At 38.2% G+C, this 23,554-nt stretch overlaps 1 long non-coding RNA gene across 5 annotated transcripts in view; it reads left to right on the plus strand.

Annotated features, from left to right (window-relative positions):
• LOC135966186 (uncharacterized) overlaps positions 1 to 23,554 on the plus strand; it is a 336,730-nt gene that overhangs the window by 147,695 nt on the left and 165,481 nt on the right. The gene's annotated exons all lie outside the window — the stretch shown is intronic.

Here is a 23,554-nt window from a genome sequence, read left to right on the forward strand (position 1 = left end):
AAGAAAGGGGGTTGAGGGGAAATCTACATACTGAGAGGAATTGACCATTTAAAAAAAACTAGTTATGAGGAAAGCAGGGTGATATAAAATGATCTTTTAGCTGAACTAAAGACTCGCTAATGTAGCTTCTTTTAATAGGTATTATTGGAAGGTTCAGGATGTTTTGGTTGATTTAAGATTAAACTTAAGTTATAATATTGAGTGTTTCTGCTTTGATAGGAGATTCCACTCTCTGCAGCCTTTATTCAGTTGGTGTGCTTGGGCTTGTACTGTAGTGCTTATGGTGATTAGGTCATATATAACCTTATAAAGAAATTAAAACGAATTTAGGATTTTTAAAAATTAGGGAACTTTCCTTCTGTGGGCTAGGTAATGTTTAGGATCTTTAAATCATATATAGAAAAATGTATTTTTCAGATCCAAAGTGAAAAAGACAGTAAAAGGGTTTATGTCCTCTTCTTCTTGGTTGTGCGCATTGCTCAGATGTAATATTTGTTACTCCATCAATGTGCTCAAGCCCTGTTGTCTGATCATGGGAACCTCCCTGTCTGCCTGGCATGGCTCAGCCATAACCAAGGGTGAATGAGAACAGAGTGGTGCCATGTCTACAGCCGAGCCCCTGAAGGGAAATATGGGGCCACCATTCGGTGAGCAAAGAGGGTGACTTGATCTCAAACCTCCCCACTCCAGCCAATTGGTCTTTTAAAAATAAAATATCTCCTTCAAGTCCTCCTCTCAGGCAAAGTCTCATTTGACCTCAAACAAAAGGGCCAAGTCCTTTTTCAGCAGATTAGAGAAATTTATATTTAAGCTGGTGATTTTCACATGTTATTTATTCTCCCTCAGTGCAGATATTTTACGGGGATGGATACAGTGACTGCAGTTGGAAAAATGGCTAAGTCTGTGTTTCCTTTGGAGGGAAAAATCATTGCCTGTCAGGAGCTTGGAGATTTAGTCCCCAGGCAGAGATTTACCCAAGGATTCCCTTAAAAGCATAATATGAGAAGACAATACCGTGCCAGCAGGTCAGCTGGGTTGCCACTAGGGGAAGATTTGTTATCCGGGAGACTTTAGTCTGTGGGTCTACTAGTTTACTTAGCTTGAAGGTTTTAAAGTCAGACGTTGAACTCTGGAATAAACGATAATGGGGAGCTTAAAATTATCACTGTTGGTTTAACTAGAAAAAAAGAGAAATTCAGTCTCTTGAACCTGGGATTTAAATTAGCTTCATAGGTGTCCACTTTATCTCAGCCACATGTCCTTCTCGTGGGTTTTTTTTTTTTTTTTTTTTTGGTCAGGGGTGAATTTTAAAAATCTAAAAGAAGGGCTGGGCACGGTGGCTCACACCTGTAATCCTAGCACTTTGGGAGGCTGAGGTGGGTAGATCACCTGAGGTCAGGAGTTCAAGACCATCCTGGGCAACATGGCGAAACCCCGTCTCTAGTAAAAATACAAAAAAAATTAGCCGGGCGTGGTGGTGGGCGCCTGTAATCCCAGCTGCTCAGGAGGCTGAGGCAAGATAATTGCTTGAACCCAGAAGTCGGAGTTTGCAGTGAGTTGAGAATGCACCACTGCACTCCAGCCTGGGCAACAGAGTGTGATTCCATCTCAAAAACAAACAAACAAAACAAAACAAAAATCCAAAAGAAGGATATAGTCAAATCTTAGGGAAGAACTCTGGAGATTAAAAATAAGGGCGATATGACAATATAAAGACATGAAAATAACTAATATCTAAAATTTGAAGGGCTTCAGTTTAAATAAAAAACTGGAATACATAACAAAGCAAAAAGAATTATATGATCAATAAAATGGGTAATGATAAGTATAATTAAGTTGTTAAAGTATGAATGAAAATTGTATTTTTTTAAAATGAAAAACACCTTTTAACCATTAAGCAAAGAAAACAGTAGAGGAAAAGGCAGAAGCTATACAAGAGAAAAACTTAAATACTGACAAAAATATAATTTAAAAAAGTTTTTAAAGCACAACATTTTAATGAAAGGTAGGTTAGTAGAGTGGTGCTTTTCTTTTTTCTTTTTTTAAAATATATTAACAAGAGGACCTAAGAAATGTCTGGCAGTAGTTCAAAGTCAAAGGCCAACATCAATCACTACATAAAGCAACTTAAAGGATCCTTAATGTAAGGGACTGCAGATGTCCAGGCCTCCTCCCTCAATTATCCTCCCATGGCTGGGACTCCCTGAAAGTTCCCTTAATGGACCTTGGGTCAATATTGTTAGGACAGAAAGCCATGGGCATTGGCCATTTTCTTTTATATCTACTAGAAATTATGTGCCTTCAGATCGAGAATTTCTTTCCTGCTATTTGAGGGCAAGACTGTTGTTCTTTTATTACTGTTGTTATTATTGACACGTTATGGTTATTAATGTGAATTTTGTTGTTATTATTATTACTGGTGGTGATGGTATTCTTGCTTTTAGATGAGAAACTGAAGCTGGAAGGAGTTAAGTGATTGACTTCAGATAATACAGCAAGCAAGTGGCAGGGCAGAGTGCGTGCACTGGGAACACTGGACGTGACACCCTGGCTAGAATCAGGGCTGGGCTGGTGAACCCAGTGTCCTCTGCACAACAGCAGCTTCCCAGTATCTGATAAGGCTTCTGTCCATGTTGAAATTAAACAGCTCAGGGGAGAATAACAAAATTGTTTATATATCAGACTTAGGAAATAGGATTTAGTTTGGGGAGAAGATTGGAGAATTAGTAATCCAGGAGGAAGTTTAAGCTCATTCTCAAATACACAAGGATGTTCCATGAAAAAATCCTGACAAGACTGCTTCTGGAGTGAGCTCCTTTCCTGTATCTTTAGAGCTGGGATAAGCCTGTGATGAAGCAAACATTTGGGTGACATCGAGCATAATCTAGGCCCCTGTTTGCTCCATCCTTGGATCCTCAACTGTTTATTCCTTGCACTGCCATGTTTGGAGGATATAAAAGACACACTAGGGGGAGACACCTGCTGGGTGTAGTCATCCTAAGACCACAGATTACTTGTTGCACATATTCCCTGCTTTCGTCCCTACTCAGTTTTTTGATTTCCTTGTCCTACTGTTTGATTCTGGTCCTCCTCCTTTTAGTGCTTCTCTGGCTCAACATTCCATTTGGTACCTGTAGCTCCAGGAGGGAGACAGGAGTCTCTTTCTTTGGGACAAAGGAATATAATAATGGTTAGGCAGCTGTCCTTGGCTCATGACACTCCCTGCCAAAACAGAAGAAGCAGAGAGCAAATGCAGTCCCTCCTCCCAAGTCCTCTCCCTTACTCTCTCTCTCTCTCTGTCTCTCATTGGCTTTTGTTTGACATGAGGTGCCATCTCTGAGGAGGAGTCCAGAATTCGCAGGATTTTGAAGTCACAGGGTAGGTATTTAAAAGCATATGGCTTGCCTAGAAAAGTTTTGAGTTTGCTTTTTTGTTGGTGTAAGTAGGTTTAGCTCCTGGGAATAGGAATCATGAGCTTCTGTATCTTTCCTACAGAAATGGTCCCAGCATTCCTCTCAAACCATGTATAATGAAAAGTAGACTCCAACAGTGTGCAGAAAATTTTAAAGACCAGTTGGGATGAAGCTTTCCCTGTGATGAGTGATAGTTTGCATTTTTTTTTTTTTTTTTTTTTGAGACGGAGTCTGGCTCTGTTGCCCAGGCTGGAGTGCAGTGGCCGGATCTCAGCTCACTGCAAGCCCCGCCTCCCGGGTTCACGCCATTCTCCTGCCTCAGCCTCCCGAGTAGCTGGGAGTACAGGCGCCTGCCACCTCGCCCGGCTAATTTTTTTTTGTATTTTAGTAGAGACAGGGTTTCACCGTGTTAGCCAGGAGGGTCTCGATCTCCTGAACTCGTGATTCGCCCGTCTCGGCCTCCCAAAGTGCTGGGATTACAGGCTTGAGCCACCGCGCCCGGCCAGTTTGCATTATTTATCACAGGAAAGCCCAAGCTTGATCAGTGGCCAAATAGAGAATAGTCTTACGTATCTGAAAGATATTAGGGCTGGCATGAATTTTGTTACTATGTCTAAGTGTTGAGCTATGATTTGGCTGAGTTGTCCAAAATCCCGACTGTCTGGAGTAGGGTTGCTAGATTTAGCAAAATCCCCACAAGATCCCCAGTTGCATCTGAATTTCAGATAAACAACAGATTTTTAAAAATATAAGTATGTCCCAAATATTACATAGTATATACTTATACTAAATGAACATTCACTGTTCATTTGAAATTAATATTGAACAGGATGTCTTGTAATTTATGTGACCATCCTAGTCTGGAGATCACTCCAGATTCATCTGGAATAACTCTCAGATCAGAAGACAGGTGACTTCCTTGATGTCAGAATAGGGAACCTACCAGCAGAGGGAGACTATCTGAGAATGACTATTCTGTTCTGAAAATCTTCATATAAAAGAGATGGGGAAATCTTTGATAAAATGTAGGACTCCAAAATGCTCCTTTCTCCTCTTCCTCCTCCTCTTTTAAACTATTGAGTACTATCTCAATAGTTGTTTTTCTTTTTTTCCCTCCTTTTCTCCCTCCCTCTTTTTTCTTCTTCCTCTTCTTTTCCTTCCCTCCTTCCTTCCTTCCTGCCTTCCTTCCTGCCTTCCTTTTCTTCTTCTTCTCCTCTTTCTTCTCCTTCTTCTTCTTCTTCTTCTTCTTCTTCTTCTTCTTCTTCTTCTTCTTCTTCTTCTTCTTCTTCTTCTTCTTCTTCTTCTTCTTTTCTTCTTCTTCCTTCTTTCTCTGTTCTTTCTTTCTTTTTTCTTTCTTTCTTTTGCTCTCTCTCCCCCTCCCCACTCCCTCCCTCCTCCTTCTTTTCTTTCCCTTTCCTTTCCTTTTCCTTTTTCTTTTTTTCCTTTTTCCATTTCCTTTCCCCTTCCCTTTTCTTTTCACTTTCCCTTCCCTTTCCTTTCCTTTCTAAAATTTGTCTTAGATGTGTTGAGGTAAGTTTGACTCACATGTAGTGGGGCAAAGTAGTAGAAGAGTAATTTTTTGCAAGGCATCATTTTATATTAAGAAGCTAGATACTGTGCTTGAAGTTGGGGAATATGCACACTTTTGATGGTAAGATACAGAAAATGAACATAGAGAGCAGAGACTGTGTTTTTGTTCATGTAACAGTAAGCCCTGAAATTATTTTAGGACCATTTATAGCCAGGGATATGTTTTTTCCTCCTTGTTGTTGAAATTGCATGATATGTTTGTAGGCACAGAATTTTTAGACTGTGGTCTTATTCACAGAGATGTTGGACCTCTTGAACTACTAGCACTTATATTGATTTGCCCTATGGAAATTAGTGTCTCCTGACACTATATCCCTCACTTTTTCAATCACATGACAGCCAGCAAAATCTAAGGACTTTTGGTTGTTCTGTTTTCTAAAGTGGCACCTTTTGAAGGGACCCAGCTTAGGCAATGGGTTTTTATTTTCAACTCAGCATGTCGTTCCTGGGTACTAGCAACTTTTAAATAAGTATTAGCATCAGGTTCCACCCAGCCTATACCTAGCTTTGAACTGAAGGCTGACTTTATTCTGCGTTACTCTGCGTTACTCCTCCGTTACTCTGCGTTATTCTGCGTTACTCCTATTGGTCAGTGGTTCTAACCTGCTGGGTCTATGCTTTTAGGGGCACTACCATAGTCAGTTTGGGCTGCTGTAACAGAATATCATAGACTGGGTGGCTTAAACAACAAATATTTGTTAATTTGTTTCTCACTGTTCTAGAGGTTGGAAATCCAAGATCATGGTACTGGCCTGATTAGGTTCTTGATGGAGGCCTTCCTCCTGGCCATCTTTGTGTTGTATTCTCGTAATTCAAAGAGTCAGAGAGGAAGCAAACTGTCTTGTCTCTTCTTATATGGGCATCATGAGAGCACCCTTATTATCTAATTACCTCCAAAAGGCCCCATCACCAAATGCCATCACAGTAGGAATTCGAATTTTTCAACGTATGAATTTGGTGAGACACAAACATTCAGCCCATAGTAGGGGCATTTGCAAAATATATGTACCTTACCTTGTCTTCTTAAGATTTTGAAACATTTTCCCCAGAAATGTTTAGGCCCCTCTGGTTGAGACTCATTGTACATAAAGAGAGGCTTTGATGATGAAAATGTACAGTGCATGTAAATGATTCGTAGGCATACTAAAAAATGGTTGTGATTCCCTAATTAGCAATGAAAGGTACAGTTTTGTAGATGAGGCAGAAAGTATTTGTATGTCAAAATGTCTGTAATTTAAAGAGTGGAGCCTAAGCATAGAATGCTACAACTATATTTCAGGTCCAATGCAAGAAAATGACTAGGACTGTGTGTTAGCCTGGACCTGCATGAGATGTGGGATCAGAACCAAAAAACAGGAGTCAATGAATGACAGTAATCAGGATGGTAGAAAAAGAAAAGGATTAAAGGATTAGGCCCAGTAACAGGGTAGTTGTAATCCTCTACTCCTGTCTTTAACTACTATCATGGTGCAGTAGGGCCAGCTTTTGTTGTTATTGTTGTTAAGATGGAGTCTTGATGTTGCCAAAGCTGGCGTGCAGTGGTGAAATTACAGCTTACTGTACCCTCAAAGTCCTGGGCTCAAGCAATCCTCCTGTCTCAGCTTCCTTAGTAGCTGAAAATATAGGTGAGCACCACTATGATGCTACTTTAAAAATTTATTTTTGTAGAGATGGGGTCTCACTTTGCTGCCCAGGCTAGTAGGGACAACTCTTAAGGATGTTTAAAGGAAAAGAAAACTAATTAAAATAAGCTTATTTAAAAATTACATATCAAGGTTTTAGTACCTACTATATGTGTATAAGTCACTGAGTGAGGCACTGAGTAGCTAAACAGAACAAAGTGACTCCAGCCTAATTGTGTGGGTTTGACAGACAAGCAGATTTATAACTACAAGAAATATCCATGGAATATTATTTAACCATTAAAAAAATGAAATCATGTCATTTGCAGCAACATGGATAGAACTGGAGGTCATTATGTGAAATGAAATAAGCCAGATGCAAAAAGACAAATATTGCATGTTCTCACTCACCTGTAGAAGCTTAAAAAGCTGATCTCATGAAGTTAGAAAGTAGAATGATAGAGGCCAGGAAGGGGGGGTGGGTGGGGATAAAGAGAGGTTGTTGGGGGATAAAGAGAGGTTGATTCATGGATAGAAGCACAGCTAGATGGAAGGAATAAGTTCTAATATTCGATAGCAGAGTTGGGTAACTACAGTTAACAACAAATATATTGTATATTTCAAAACAGCTGGAAAAGAGGACTTGAAATGATCCCAGCATATAGAAATGATAAGTACTCGAGGCAATGGACATCTCAAATACTCTGACTTGGTTATGATACAGTCTGTGCATATAACAGAATATCATATGTACCCCATAAATATGTATAACTATTATGCATCAATAATAAAAAAAGAAGTATGCATAGGTTGTCATAAGGGCATATAAACAAATGAAGAGAGAGGCAGAAGCCGTTTAAGCAGAATCTTTAAGGATGACTAGGAGTTATTCAGGGAGAAAAAGGGGGAGGAGGAATTGGTAACAAAACATATAACAGCTCAGTAGGGTGAGGGACTAAAGTGGAGAGGGAATGCCTGTCATCAAGGTGGCTTCTATATGTGATGCATAGACTGGTTATGGCATGGCTCTGCAGAACTCTGCGGAGAGTTAACTGGACCCTGTGAGCCCCAGGAGCCGCTGCAGGCCTGCAGCAGAAGGGCCACGCTATGACTTGCTTAATGCAAAGAGTACTCTAGTCTCACTGTGAACAGTGCAAGGAGAGCAGCTTTCTGAAGAGTGGGAACACATCAGTGTTTTAGGACCCATCTTCTGGCCTTCTTTTGTTCCCCTTCCTTCCTTCCTAAGTTCGTTCCTCTCCTTCTATCTCCTCCCTTGGTGTCTGTTTCCTTTCTGGTGTTCATCATTTTCTTCTATTTCTTTCAGCTTTCATTTTTTATTTTTCTCCTTTTCCGTCTTCACTGTGTTTTCCAGTCTCCCACTTTCCCTTTATCCATTAAGAAACTCACATATTTTTAAAATTTCTCGTAAAATGCATTGCCTGGTTGCCCATTTACTGCTTCAAGAGAAAATGGATACTACCTAGAACTAAAAGGATGTTAACTGAGCTTGATCAATTTCCTAAGTTGATTTTGTTTTGGCCCAATTGTCTCAAAAGGCAACTTTGCCAACAAGACAAAGGGATGTTTTAAACTCTAAAGTAACTTCTCTTTAAATATTGAGAACCAATGTTTAAGAAGAACTTGGGTTCAACTCAATGGAAATACCCATTCACTCAAACACCCTTTCTACTAGGTGAAGGGGAGAGGCAGGAACACAGAAGAGAAAGGCAGGGAAAGGAGACCCTCTTAAGAAACTAAAATACTAAGAAACTAAAGAGTTGTCAAATTTAAGGATGCTGTTATTTCCATTTCCCCTATCATTAGCAGAAATGGAGATTTCAGAGCAAGAAGAGGTAAGTTAAAGAAAATATAGACAAGTAAGAGCCCCCAACTCCATACTTGCAATCACTTTTATCACCATTTTCATTTTAAGGAATAATAAATGTGGGTCTTTTTTTTTTTCGAGATGGAGTCTCACTCTTTCACCCAGGTTGGAGTGCAGTGGTGCAGTCTCAGCTCACTGCAACCTCTGCCTCCCGGGCTCAAGCAATCCTCTGCCTCAGCCTCCCAGTAGCTGAGACTACAGGCGCCTGCCACCACGCCTGGCTAATTTTTATTTTTATTTTTTATTTTTAGTAGAGACGGGGTTTCACCACCTTGGCCAGGCTGGTCTCGAACTCCTGACCTCGTGATCCACCCACCTCGGCCTCCCAAAGTAAATGTGGTTCTAATGGATGTTTTTTAAAATGCAGATTATATTATTAAATTGCCTGGTTTTCAGTTTTTTAATTTAAGCCAGTGTATTAATTTGTTTCACTCTGCTATAAAGAACTACTTGAGACTGGCTAATTTATTAAGAAAATAACTTTAATTGATTCACAGTTCCACATGGCTGGAAAGGCCTCAGGAAACTTATAATCATGGCAGAAGGTGAAGGAGAAGCAAGCACCTTCTTCACAAGGTGGCAGGAGAGAGAGAGTAGGGGGGAAGTGCCACACTTTTAAACCATCAGATCTCATGAGAACTCACTATCACTAAAACAGCATGGGGGAAATCTGCCCCTATGATCCAATCACCTCCCACCAGGTCCCTCCCCTGAAACGTGGGGATTACAATTTGAGATGAGATTTGGGTGGGGACACAGAGCCAAACCGTATCAGCCAGGATAGTACAAGAGTTCTTATTTCTCTTTCAACAGTATTAGTGAACATCCATTATATCTTGTTTAGATTTGTTTTGCATTTGTTGTGGCCCCTAATTTATTTTGGTTTTACATAGCTGTGGCTCTTGATGTATTTGCTATGACACAGACCCATTGCCTAATGTATTATGATCTTATGATTATGACATTAGGTGAAGGGCTGCCATTTTTATTGATTCCTTTCAGCAGCATGTATTGAGAAAAGTAGAGAGTACCTTTGGCTTGCTCATGGCCCCAGGCAATTCAGCTGCTGACTTTGCTTTCATTCCATTTATTTGAGTTTCAGGTCAGGTTGAAGGAGTTAAAAAAGGGAGAGCAAGTAAGGAAGGGAAATATAGTAACATTCTAGATTTGGATGGAAGCTGAGAAATATTTATCCTCAGGATTAAATATGCCCCTTATCTCAGGTCTTAGCCCAGTGATACAGCATCATTTCCTGCCCATTGTCATTTAACATGTGTGCTCCCTTGCCCCCGGTCCCTTTTTCATGTGAGAAGCATGCCCCAATGATAATGAATTTTTCTTTCCCTAAGATTTTTATTTCCATGGATGACCCATATTTCAAACAGGAAGCACATAATCTTTCTATTCGTGTTCACTTTTCTATATATTTGTTTTAAACAAATATAATGAGCAACTAAACTATATTGTGTACCACTGGAAGAGACTGCAGAGAACAGAAAGCTGCCTAAGACAGAAAGCTTGTGCCCTCAAGGAGACACAAAACATGTACACAAGTCTCTTATCAGCCAGGTAAATTCTGAGAGGGCAGAGGTGATAAGGACCAAAGAGATGAGGGACTCTACGCTGGCAGTGAGTGGTTTATCGGTTGTGTCCTTACTTTTTAGAGTAATAGACTCCCAAAAGCTACCAGACGAGAGGTTTTCTATCCTTATAGCATCTGTGCATAATCCTAAAAGTGCTCCTCATGGGAAGCCCCAGAGGAAGCTGGCAAAAATATCCAGGGATTGGTTCTCCAGGAATCCCATTTAGGCTGCTCTGGGTTTACTTAAGCACATTTTTATCTTCTTGAGAACAAACCACATAAAGGACATAAAGAACTTTGCAGAAAACATATTCCCAAACAAGAACCTAGTTTGAGCTAGAACTCGGTATAGAGGGGGCACTCCATATCCACACTGCCCATCTGGTAGTGGAGGGTGTAGCTGCTGGCATCATGGTCTGAGGAGGCTGGGGTGCAAACTTGAGCATCTGGGCATGAGCTTAGAAAGATCCTTGACATGTGATGGGTTGAGAATGGGGGTGAGCATGACCTGCAATCTTCTTCCCAATCTGCTTGGGAGCTTAGCATTGTGAGAAGCCAGACCAGCAATTCTGAATATCCCAAGATGGACTTAGTCTTTGCCTACTGATACTTCAATATAAATGAAGCCAAAATACTGGAGCATTAAATAAAATGAAGAAAGTTGGTGACATTTACTAGATAAAGGGGCTTACAGTGTAGCATTTATATTTAGATTCAAGTTGTGATTAAAGTCTTCCAAAAAGACAGCAATTTTGAGAAAGGCATAGTTGGAGAGCTTGGCAGAAAGCCAAGTGATGAAAACAAAGTGTTATAGTAGAGAAGATAGCATGGAAGAATGTGCTAGAAGTCTGAAACAATGGGAAAAGTGAAGGTAACCAACCTAAACATACTTAATTTGGCCACAAAGCTTTTGACTTTCATTGAAAGGTGGAGAAAGGAGAGAACATATTCCAGTACAATACAAAATCCACTCAAACTTGACTCTTGAAATAGAGCCTTTTAATGTAGTGAATGGGGAATTAGAAGATGAAGTTACAGCAGCAATAGATTAAGAGTTAGGCATGAAGGAACAACAAAGAGTTTTACTTACAGATACATGGAAAAGAGGAATTATAAAATTGAATTTATTTTCTTTTCATTGCTTCTAAACTTTCTTTTTTGCAATATCATATTATGACTCACATTTTCTACCTATGTTACACTTCCATAAAAACCTAATAATTTTTCTGGTTTGGGTTGATTTGCTCTATTTTTCAAGTGAGAAAAAATGGTCAAGGGAAGAATATAGAGGAAGGTGATATACATATATATCAGTCTCATCAGGTACCGTGTGTTTGCTTGAGTCATGGATGCAGCGTTGAGGAAACTATTATAATTTCAGCGAAACAATAGAAATACTCAAGTCATGGAAAGAAAACTTAAATTTCATACTTGTCAATAAAAATTAGAATTTTAGTGAGACACTACAAAACTACAAATGTTGATAATTTAGGTATGTATTAATTACATCTCCAACTGATCTGACTATAAAATTGGAAAATCATAAGGTAACTGACTAGATGATTTTAATCGGCTGATTGAATATCAGTCACTGGAGTGGTACCTGACTGTGTTAATGATTGAGCAATAATTTGTGGTTTTTCCTCCTTTTTCAAATTACCATCAGAAAAATATCTTATGCAAATTTTAAGTAGATTTCCAAATGCATTTTGATCATTATTTTGAAGGACATATCTGGAATTTTTGGAAGCTTGTTTTTGTTTTTTATAGAGCAAAGGGCATAAGCCAAAATCAAACAGTGATTTATTTACTTAGAAAAGCTAAATATAAAGTTCAAAAGTCATTCAAATATCTCTCTGTAATGATATGTGATTCTGTGAAATAAAAACTTTTGAATCTTCCATTCATTTTGGTAATTCTTGATACAGAACAAAGAGATCATTAAAAAAAAAAAAAAAAAAAAAGCACCTGGAAGAGACCTGAACAACCATTTTCCTCGTGTAAGTAAACCAAAAACTAAAAAGGTTAAGTGAATGGATGAGTTACACAGCTAATAGCAGGAGAACTCTGCTGTGTAAAAGTCTTTAAAATGACTCTCCACAGCATTCACAATAAAACTTAGCATAGCACCTAACAACCTGTCATAATCTGCCTCTTCATTCCTTTCTGGCACATCTACATGTAGTCCAAAACTTCCACATGGAGTCTTTGTTCTAACCATTGGTTACCCAAATATGTGCTGTTTCTGTCTTTGTATTTATAATTGCCTACCTAGATGGCTACCCTTTCCTTCTGATTTGCTGAGCTAGTCACTATTTTTTTTTTTTTTCCTGAAAAACACTCCCTGACTCACTAGAATGACTTCCACAGCCCACCTCTTGGTTTCTGTGGCCCTCTCCATCTGTGGGTTTTGCATGTCACAGGTTCAACCAACCTCAAATCAAAAATATTTGGAAAAAACAATTAAAACTTACAATAGAATAATAAATAACACAATTTTAAGAAAACAATACATTATAACAACTATTTCGATAGTATTTACAATGTATTAGCTATAAGTAATCTAGAGATGATTTAAAGCATGAGGAAGGATATATATAAATTACATGCACATACTATGCCATTTTACATAAGAGACTTGAAGAACCACAGATTTTGGTATCCGTGGGGGGTCCTGAAACAAAACCCCCGTGGATATCAAGGGATGACTGTACTTCCCTCATAATCTTACAATGCTGTATTTTAAATGTCTTACTAGACCACAGCTCCTTGACTGCAGGAGCTATTTGAATTTGTACAACCATAAAAACATTAATGATTATAATGATAGTTAACATTTGTTGAGTACTAACAATGAATAGACTGTTCTAATTGTTTTATTGGTATCAACTTATTCTTAAGCACAATGTCTAGCACAGAAACAATAGGTAATTTTTGGTTGATTGTTGGAAGTAATGCATCTATGCAGGAATGACATTAGCGCTAGAATGATGTCCTCAATAATTCCCAGTCCAGAGATTTTGGTAGTTTCTACTGCTGGTTATCTAATCTTCACACAGATGGAACTGGATGTGAAACATTCTTTGCCTACCCTTTTCTTGTGGATGTTGGAATCCACAAGTTAGAGAGAGGATTATATAAACCTTACTGATGTAGATGCAAATATTATAATTTGGTTTAGAAAACTTGGAAACTCAGGGAAAGGGTCTTCTTTGTAGTGACATTATGGTTCACTACAGGAGTTTTCTAGCTAAACTGAAAACATTTTATGCCTAGCCAGACTAATATAGATAGGTAGTCAGCCCATACTCTAAAATGTACACCAATTTCTTCATATCTGCAAGATCTGGGGTATTAAGTGAAATCTACCAAACTCTACTTTCTTTCTGCTCTTGATTCTCTTTATTTCCATGAGATTATGTATTTACAATGCCAGGGAAGGTATATTTTTAAAAAGGTCACATCTGTAGAATAATGCTTATGTGTCATTGTACATAGATCCTTTGCCAAAATACCTGGCACCATCATTTCTTTATGTATTTAGCAAATAAAGTAGAATGAAGGAAATTATGTTGGTGAAAACCAGTACACATTTAAAATGTCATTCAAGTGCCATGGTAGTTAGAATAAGAAAGTTTTCAAATTTTGCTGACTCAGCCTAGAGCACGGATCAGTGGGTGGAATTAGTTGGGGTGGTCCTTGACTCCTGAAATAGTGTGCAAAAACGTGGATTTGCATGTTTATGTTTAGCAGAGTGGTTCTGAGGCTTTTACTAGGTAGTCAAAGAGGTCTGTGTCTCTCTAATGATTAAGAACCACTGTCAAGCTTGCCATCCAGCTTGTGAACCTCTGCCATATGAGTTAGGAGTCCGTCCTTTAAAAGCACTAGTTTCAAAGGCAAAATTTAGTAAGTTCAATAAGCTGTGTGCTCAGGTGATCTTGCTCAAGTCAAGGGTTGGTTGGCCAATCATGTGCAAGAGCATTGTCTTTGTTTACTACACTGTAACAAACTTGTCTATTTCTCTTACTGTCCTTGCATCTTCTTTGGATTTCATAGGTTAAAATAAAAAGGTCCTCGTGAAAGGGTTTCTTTTCTAAATTGGGCTCTATTAAAAACTATCAATAATTCAGAAGCTAGTAGGTAACCTTTGACTGTTTATCGACACAAAAGGCAGCTTACCATCCCAGTTTCTGTGATGATGAATAGAAACCATGCCATAAACTGGAATTGTAACTTTTCACTATGGTTATCGTTTGGATGATCATTCAGATTCATAACATTTGTAGAACTTTTATTTTGACATTTTAAATAAACACGTCTATTCTTACTATGAAGGTCTTTACATTTCTTTTTTCTGTTTAGGACTGTTTAGGGGTATGAATTCCCTAAAACTATACCAGTGTGATTATTGAACTGAGATTCTGAGGTAAAATAGTTGAGAAATTCATATTTGTATGTGTATTAAACAAAATAATGATTTCCAAAAGCTATATATTGTTTTAGCAGCTCAAAATCAAAGCATTCTAGTATAAACTTTTTTAACGTAGGAAATTGTTTTTATTCTGTGTTGCTCAAACACAAAGCAAATTATTGATAGTTCTTATTTTACATAAAAAGGATACTCTCACAATTGAGAAGATATTAATCTAATGGCTTTTGGCCTTTTTCTGAGAATTTGACATTCAGATGCTTGAAGAACTGTAAGTTCAATCTTTATTTTTTTAAAGGATGTTTATTTATGATATAGTTGCTTTTCATACAGTGATTTTTGTAGTTTAGAAAAATACTTAAATATTGGGTAAAATTTGCCATTATTGTTACTGTTGAAATAATGTTTAAAAAATACTTACTGAAATTGACTCATTGAAACAGTTAATATGAAAAGCACATTATTGGATATTTAATATTTTAACATATTGAGAAATGGGTACTATAAGAGATGAAAATGATTGATGGTAGACCTGGACTAAACAATCTTAAAGGCAGCTTCTAGCTTTATGATTTTAGACTTTTATCACTGGAAAAAATATGATGGCTGTGTTTCCCACCAACTGTCTAAAGCACCAACTTAAGTGTACATCAGTATAATGCTTTTTATTTGAATAAGCAACAAGAGTTGCTTATTGATAACTTGTTACTGCATCCTTTATGCTAACAAATTGTCCAAAGAGGCACTTCAGAAATTTAGGTAAACATCATAATCTCTTCAAGGGATTGGGTTTTGTTCAAAGATAAATACTCAAATAGAGTTAAAATAAGAAAAGAATTAGACTAATTCACATCCTGTGTTTCTTTATCTGTCTTTTGACTAATATGTGCCTTCAAGATTTTAAATGTGAATCTGTATTGCCTCAGTGATTTGTTGTAATGGGTTTCTGTTCCTCAGAATTTGCTTTATAATGGCCATATTAAGCCCTTCTTAACCTGTTGCTAGTGGGTCTGTTGCATTTCAGGTTGCTTATACTATTAAAAGACCAGACCCTTACATTCTACCTTGATAAATAATTTTCTCCCAGTGATGACTTGTTTACTTTATTTTAGTTTCTCCTAAATCTTCTAAAAACTTAATGAACTTTTCATTCAAGCCTGATATATTGACCCTATTTTTTAGCGATGGTTTTAAACCACTTCTTTGCTGTTCTCAAGGTAACCTTGGTGATATTGTTACATTTGTTCATTATCATTTTTTATGCAGCAACTATCTCTATTGATTTGTCTGTGGCCTTTGATTCGATGAATCACAACATATTGCTATTTGAGTGTCCCTCAATTTGGCAAAGTTTAACTACAGTGGAATGGTTCTCAGGCTACATTAGTGAATAAACCCCAGTCATTTTGTTTAATGGTGTTGAATCTGAGGTGAAAATGTTACATTCAAAGTTACCTCCGGAGCTAATTATGGGGCTTTTCACTTTTTCAGTTTTTATTAATGACCTGCCGACATCATATAGTTCATGAAATGCTCTGAATGTGTACATGCTGATGATACGACCTCAGACCCAGCAAGAGCTCAGACAAGTGTGCAGACATTGTGTGTTTAAACTGGAGATTCATTGAGTGATGCTCACAACACAGATACAAATTTTGCCCCAAATATACAGGCTCACAATTTTTTTTCCAACTACACAGAGCAATCCTGGGTAAGTTTATGTTTGCCTGCTTTATAAATGGAGGTAGCAACACAGCTCGCTGAAATAGATGATGAAATGTGTATCTGGGCTTTTATATACCATCCTATTCCCATATCAAATGTAATGTAATTTTAGGTGGTAAAACCCGAACATTTCCCAAGCATACTATTTCCCATTAAATAATTTAAAAAAAATGGTTATTTATACCCATCTTTCTGAATGTAAATATGAAGGTAACACTTTCTCCAGAATGCTCTTTTCTTAAATTTGGAAAATTACCAAGTAGGAAAATATTCTCTACAGTAGCACAGCATTCTTTGAGACTAACTTGTCAATTTCAATTTTGTATTCATCCACGTGATAAAACACATGTAAGGCCTGAATGCTCCCTGGGTGTAGTCCGTATCTTTTGAAGTAACTTCTCAACTCACGGAAGTCTCCCTTCACTGCCTCCTTTGTAGACGGGCAGGACACTGGACCACATTTAATATTACGAGATTCCCTGAACTTCCCTTGGACCAAAGCAGAGGAATTGAGTTTGTAGATGGAAACAGAAGAACAAACCAAGTTTGAATGGATGATCTTTGTGGCTGGGTTTTCAGTACGTCTTGGGTCAGAGGCAGCCAGACATTCTGTTCCGAGAGCTCTTCAGATGCTCATAATGAACCTCTCTTGTCTGTAGAAGTTGTGCATGTACTAATGACATAGAGATGTGAGGGACACAGTTTCTGTACCCAAGGAACTTATATTCCCGCGTGAATAGTAGTTAAAGGAATATGTTCTGAGCAAGATTGCCTGGTTTCAACTTTTGGTTCTGCCACCTGGCAGGGTAACATTGGGCCAGTGGCTTATCCTTTTTGGCTTCAGTTTCCTCATCACTAATATACATTTCATAATCATACCTCCCTCATGGAGTTTTTGAGGGTCCAATTTGACAATACATGTAGGGGGCTTACAAAAGTGACACACATTGAAAGTACTGAATAAATGGTTAACCATGATTATTATTAAAGAAATAAGCATTCTACAATAAGGTAAGTGCTACAGAAGTAGATACAAAACACTCTGAGAGCACAAGACGAGAATCAATCAATTCTATCTTAAGGAAATGATGACTGGCTGGAAGAGAACCTCCCAGAAGAGATGAAATTGTAAAATACTAATAAGCCATTCTTTACTGTACAGTTACTATGTTATAGGCACTGGACTGAGCACCCCAAAGACTTAATCTTATTTAGTTCTCATAGCAATGCTCTGTTTAATGTTTCTCCTTTTACAGAGGACACTGAGGCTCAGGAAGACTGAGTAATTTGCCACAGGTCCTAAAACCAGGAGAGGTGGTAGAGCTGGGTTGCAGCTGGAGTCAGTGTTAGATTCACACCTAGGTTTAAGTGCACTGATGCTCACGCTCCCAACAACTATATAACGGTTCCTTCTCCCTTAAGCTTATCTTCAAAGGATGCATGTGAGTTTGCTGGTTGAAGAAGGGTGCTAGGCAGCGAATAATTTGACACAGTGGGGAAAATATGTGCAAAAGTAACAGCGGTGTGAAAATAGGTGACAAGAGTTTGGGGACCACATGGTAAAAGGTCATTTGGGTCATGCTAAAAAGCTTGGATTTGGGCTTGGGAATAGTGGAGAGCCAATCAGATGTCCATGTGAGAGAAGAAACAGAGTGGGCATTGGTTCTGGATGGATTGGAAGGCCATTGCATTTGGAGGTGGGAAGCCTTTAGAAAGAGGTTTGTTATATCAATCTGGGCAAGAAATAGTGACAGCTTAAAGTTAGGAAGTGAGGGGAGAATTAAGGTAGAAACAACAGATTTGAGAGGCTTTTCAGTAGTCGATTGAACAAGGTTTGACAACTGATGGCATCAGTGAGGGAGAGGTAGGCTGAGGCTGACTCAGGTCTCAGGCCCCCATGGCTAGTGGTTGAAATGAATGGAGCTGGTAAATAGAAGCAGCTTACATAAAATCCATTTAAGGATTTGTTAGGTAAAGTCAGTATTAGGAAATAGCAAAACTTCTAAAGGAGGTGTGGAGGATATGAGGGGGCATTTTCAAAGAAGATTTAAATTTGACAATGCAAACTTCTATTGTCTGTAAGAAGAGGAAAGGAGAAACTAAAGGTACCAGCACCTTGGAAATTTTCCAATTGCCATTACAGGCTCTTAGAGGGTCAGCGGAAATGGCAAGTATGCACAACTTTCAATTACAGTAAAAGCTCACTGATTTGGATTAATTGGGGTAAAGGGCAGCCTGACTAAATAAAAGTCTGATTTATAGAAAAAATTTAAATAAATTCAGTTTGATTACTTTTAAGTATTTTAAGCTAACTCTGTTTTTTATTTAAAATGTCAAATTGCTAAGGATGATTTGTGAATAATACAAAAAAGACCCAATATGAAGGGCAACTATATTAATTAATTAATTAGATAAATATTTAGTGCCCATCATATGCCAGGCAAATGATGCCTCTAAGTGTCACATGCCTCTAAGGCACCATAAATGATGCCTCTAAGTGTCACAATCTATGTTTAAAAATGACCATTTTCTTTTTTTCTTGCAGATCCAAATTTTTAAAAGGCATACATACCTGAAAAATCAGTCTCCAAATGAGTTACCTTGAAAACCTTTTCTTGTTTTATAAAAAGGAGAAAGTTCTCCACTTAGATAATCACAATTGGTGAAATGGGAACTTGAGGAGGTTTTCCTGTGCCAGAGACTCCTATTGGTCTCTATGCTTCTGTTTTTACAACTTTTTGGTCCATCTTCCTATAGTGGGCATTGTTTCTAGGCATTGTGGGCATTGTGGGTTCCAGGTTTCAGCTCCTCCCACTTTGGTTATTATCTACAGGATAAAATCCAAGCAATTTCTTTGGCATAGAATTCAAGGCTGGTCACATCACAATTCTTGTCTCTTTCTATGTAATGAACTCAAAATTTCCACCTGCCTTGCTTCCCACACCCTGCTGCTCCTTGTGTCTGTATTTTTGCATATGCTGTTCCATCTGTTTAGCAGTTCCTTCCCATTTTGTCTTTGAACTTATATTCATTTTTCAAAACCTTGCTTAGGAGGTACTTCCTGTTTTCTTTCCTTTCTAGACAGAATGACTCATTCCTTTGTTTCACTTCTGTGATTCTGATATTGCTTGTATCACATGGACATTTGTTTATTTGCTTAAATGTGTCTCTCCCTCACTAGACTACAAATTCCTTGAGGTCAAGGGCCTTGTGGCATTTAACTTTGTCTCTTTGGTACCAAGCACAGCACCAAACAAGATAGACACTAATAAGTTAATTACCGAATTGTATTGAGCAGAGTGTTCTTAACTAGTGCGGGCACTATTGAAGTTTCTAGCTTGGCCCTTTCATCCTTCCCACTTGCATTCAGTTTACTCTTATCATAACAAAATACTGGTTGGCATGGGTGGAGGTAGGGGTAACTGTTTGTGATTGTTAATTTTAGGTGTCCACTTGATTGGGTTAAGGGGTACTTAGCTGGTAAAACATTTCTGTGAGGGGTGGGTAGCATTTTTAGAGATTGGCATTTCAATCAGGAGACTCAGTGAAAATGATCCATCATCACTCATGTGGGCAAGCATCATCCAATGTGTTGAAAGCCCAGATTGAACAAAAATGAGGAGGAAGGTTGAATTTGCTTTCTCTTTTTGAGGTAGGGCATCCTTTTTCTCCTACCCTTGGAGATGAGAACTCCAGGTTCTTGGGCCTTCAGGCTCCAGTGATCCCACAGGTTCTCAGGCCTTTGGACTCAGATGAATTACATCACTGGCCTCCCTGGTTCTCATCTTGCAGGCAGCATATTGTGGGACTTCTTGGTCTCTGTGATTATGAGTCAACTCCTATAATAAAACCCTCTTTACCTATCTATCTTTCTGCCAATCTGTCTGTCTATCCTATTGGTTCTATTTCACTAGAGACGTCTAATATTGGTAAAATTTAAAATCAGGTAATGTTATTTCTTGCTATAATTTTGGGTTGAAAGGATACTTTACTATGATGCATATGTATTTTTCTTGCCTTTAGATTTTTCTGTACCTTCCTCTCCCAGTTTTTCAACCCATTCCCATCACATCTTTCTATCACTGTCTCTCTATAACTGTCTGTCTAGGTTCAAAGTCAAGTCCATAATTAGATCAGAATTTTATGTCTCGATTTAGTGATGTGTCATCAGAAGCTCAGAATATTTCACATTTTGGGGTTAGGCACATTTACGTGCTATCATTCACCTCCATAAATTCATGCTACATTTAATCTTCTGACTATTAGCTTTCTCCACTGTCCAACCCTCCCAGCAATTCTGCCTTAGGGCACCTAAGAATGAGTGATCGCTATGACAAGAAGATAATTAATTAGATTGATGTTCAAAGAGTCCCCCTCAAGTTGTCAATACCCATATTTATATCATAATGCTATAATTTTGGCAGAATTATTTCCTTTTTATGAAAATCTGATGAAGCAATTTTCAGATTTCCTGACATGTATCAAAAATTTGAAAAATACACAGATATAGACCCATACTCTTATTAACTTTCCTCCATTTTGAGTAATTTTGCACTTTGGGGTTTTAAGTTGGGAAAGAAAAATAATCAAATATGGTTAAGAATGGGTTTTCAAACAAACTTTCTAGTCCATTTTTGAAAAGTCAAGGCATTCTAATGTAACTTCACTTATTGAAACCGTTTAGTAAGAGAGTCTAAGTAAGCATTTTTAATCCTTGCTGGATGATAGCAAAATACAAAGGAAACAGTAAAAAGATTTTTCTTAATTTCTATAAAAAGTAATTTAGTAATTGGAGATGCTTCTAAAGTGCTATAGAATGTAGTATGTGTGAGACTTTAAATACTCTCTCTCTCTGTCTCTCTCTCACACACACAAATAGTATTACAAGAAACAATAAACACAAAATCATTCCTAAAACTACCCAAAGAGAAAATGAGTAGTGAAATTTGTACTAGGTGATTGTTTTGAAATTATCCAATGAACATAAAGTCCATACCACATTTTTATGTATCCAGATGTTCTAGAGATTGATGTTTAGGATGTTGCATAAAATTAGAAGTTTAGATGTCTATGGAACCCTGATAGTGTTTTTCCTGGGTGAACTAATTTTGTTATCCATAGTAAGTTGGCAGAAAATAACAAAACAAAATGATAGGTGTTTTATCAGCATTATTATTCAGAAATGCTGATTCTTTGATTTGAAACCTGTATTGTGAAACTTTCCATTTTATGTCACTGAAAAAGGCACATTTAATACTAACAAAAAGCTATTGTGAGAAGGCTTCCCTTGGTCCTTGACTACTGCGTGAAAAAAGTTAATCAACTAAGGAAGCCTATCACAGAGGATCATAAGTTCTACAACCCCGATGATCCCAGGACTGTAATTGGCCTTCCTGTTTGTATTATTACTCATCGAAGCTGGATGATTACTAACACCAGCAGAAGACAGGCCCTCACTGCCCTTTGTGTAAAGGAACCTTCAGCTAACATATCCCTTAATGATAGTCTGCAAAATCCTGATCAATGCACATATTCAATTCTACTTTTCAATTATGTTGATAATACATAATTGTATTATAGCATTTTAGCATTTCGCTAGTATTTTAGCATTTTGGAAGTGCAAAATTCATGAAATAATGTCTATCCAGTATCCAGATAAAGTCGCTCTGTGCCACCTGGTGAATGTCCATTTAAGAACAAGTAACAAGTTCAGGTTCTGTTCACATCCACTTCTGGAACTAGGGCCTCTTGATAATCTTTGGGGATACTTTTAGGTGTGGGGCTTTAATGAAGGCAAACCTGAAGGGAGACTGTGAATATCTTCCTTGGGATATCTACTCTGATTTTATGCTGAGATCCTAGTGCAGTAGAGCACGAATACATTAAGTATCAAGAAACTGCACTTGCTCCAAGAAGGTGATGGCGGTGGTGATAGTTCGGATAACCCCTCATAATCGTATCATGATATCTAAAATAAATGAAGTGAACATTTTTACACCATTATACCCTACAATACAATTCAATAAACATTATTAAATGCCTCTTGTATGAAAGGTCCAGGGATCAAAAGTCAACTTTATGAAATAAATGATTATAAAAACTCTAATCATGAGAGTTCACTTTCCAAAAGCTCTGTACCATTCATTGTCCTTGTGGATCAACTTTTTACCGGTTTCTCAATGCCAGTGCTTGGATTACTTAGCTTTAAGTCATAAGTTTACTGCAGGCACTCATTAATTCATTCAACACATTTGTTGGGCAGTTGGGATATATAGGCATTATACTAGATGCTGCAACTGAAGAACTCCTGGGGTTCTTGACTATGTTAACTGCCTTCCTTAGCCCTAGATGGGTCCTTTTTCCTAACTTATACCACAGGCTTGAATCCTGACTCCTCCCCTATTGATTCAAGCTCTGATATAATTCTTGATTGGGTTAATTATTTTACTCTGCCTGGTCTGCTGCTTGTGGCTCCTATCATCAACTCTTGGCCTTAGACCCTGATATCTGGGTTTACCTCCTGCCTTATTGGTCTCTGCCCCAGCACCTAGCTGTGGGTTCTTGGGTTTATCTTTGATTTGTATATGGATATTATTACTAGATTTCTGCTGTTGCACTCACAGATAATTTAGGGAGTCTATGTAAGAGTGCTTCTACTGATGGCTCTGGGTCAGCCTATTCTCTCAACAAAAGAGTGTATCTGCTATCTACTGCCACAATATGCAGTGTAACAAGCAACCATAACTCACAACCCAGTATAAAACAGTAAGCATTACTTAGCTCATGAGTCTTTGGGTGGAGAGGAGAGTTGCATTCTTGGCTGGCAAGTCACCTACAAGGCAGGTTTATTGATTCTGCTGGGGTTTCTCACATGTCTGGGGCCTAGGCTTGGACAACTGGACTGAGTCAGCCTTTTTCTTTACAGTCTCTCATCTGCAAGCAGGTCAGCTGGGTTTATGTTCACTGCAGTGGCAGGCTTCTAAGAAAGAGAGAAGGCAGGCGAGGATACTTTAGGTCTAGGCTCTGTATTGGGACAGTGTCAGTTTCATTGACCCTTTTTTTTTTTGAGACAGGGTTTCACTCTTGTTGCCCAGGCTGGATTGCAATGGTGCATTCTTGGTTCACCACAACCTCTGTCTCCCAGGTTCAAGCGATTCTCCTTCCTCAGCCTCCCTAGTAGCTAGGATTACAAGCATATGCCACCACACCCAGCTAATTTTGTATTTTTAATAGAGACAGGGTTTCTCCGTGTTGGTCAGGCTGATCTCGAACTCCTGACCTCAGGTGATCTGCCTGTCTTGGTCTCCT

Source organism: Macaca fascicularis, chromosome 11, assembly GCF_037993035.2.
Source record: "Macaca fascicularis isolate 582-1 chromosome 11, T2T-MFA8v1.1".
Lineage (NCBI taxonomy): Eukaryota > Metazoa > Chordata > Mammalia > Primates > Cercopithecidae > Macaca > Macaca fascicularis.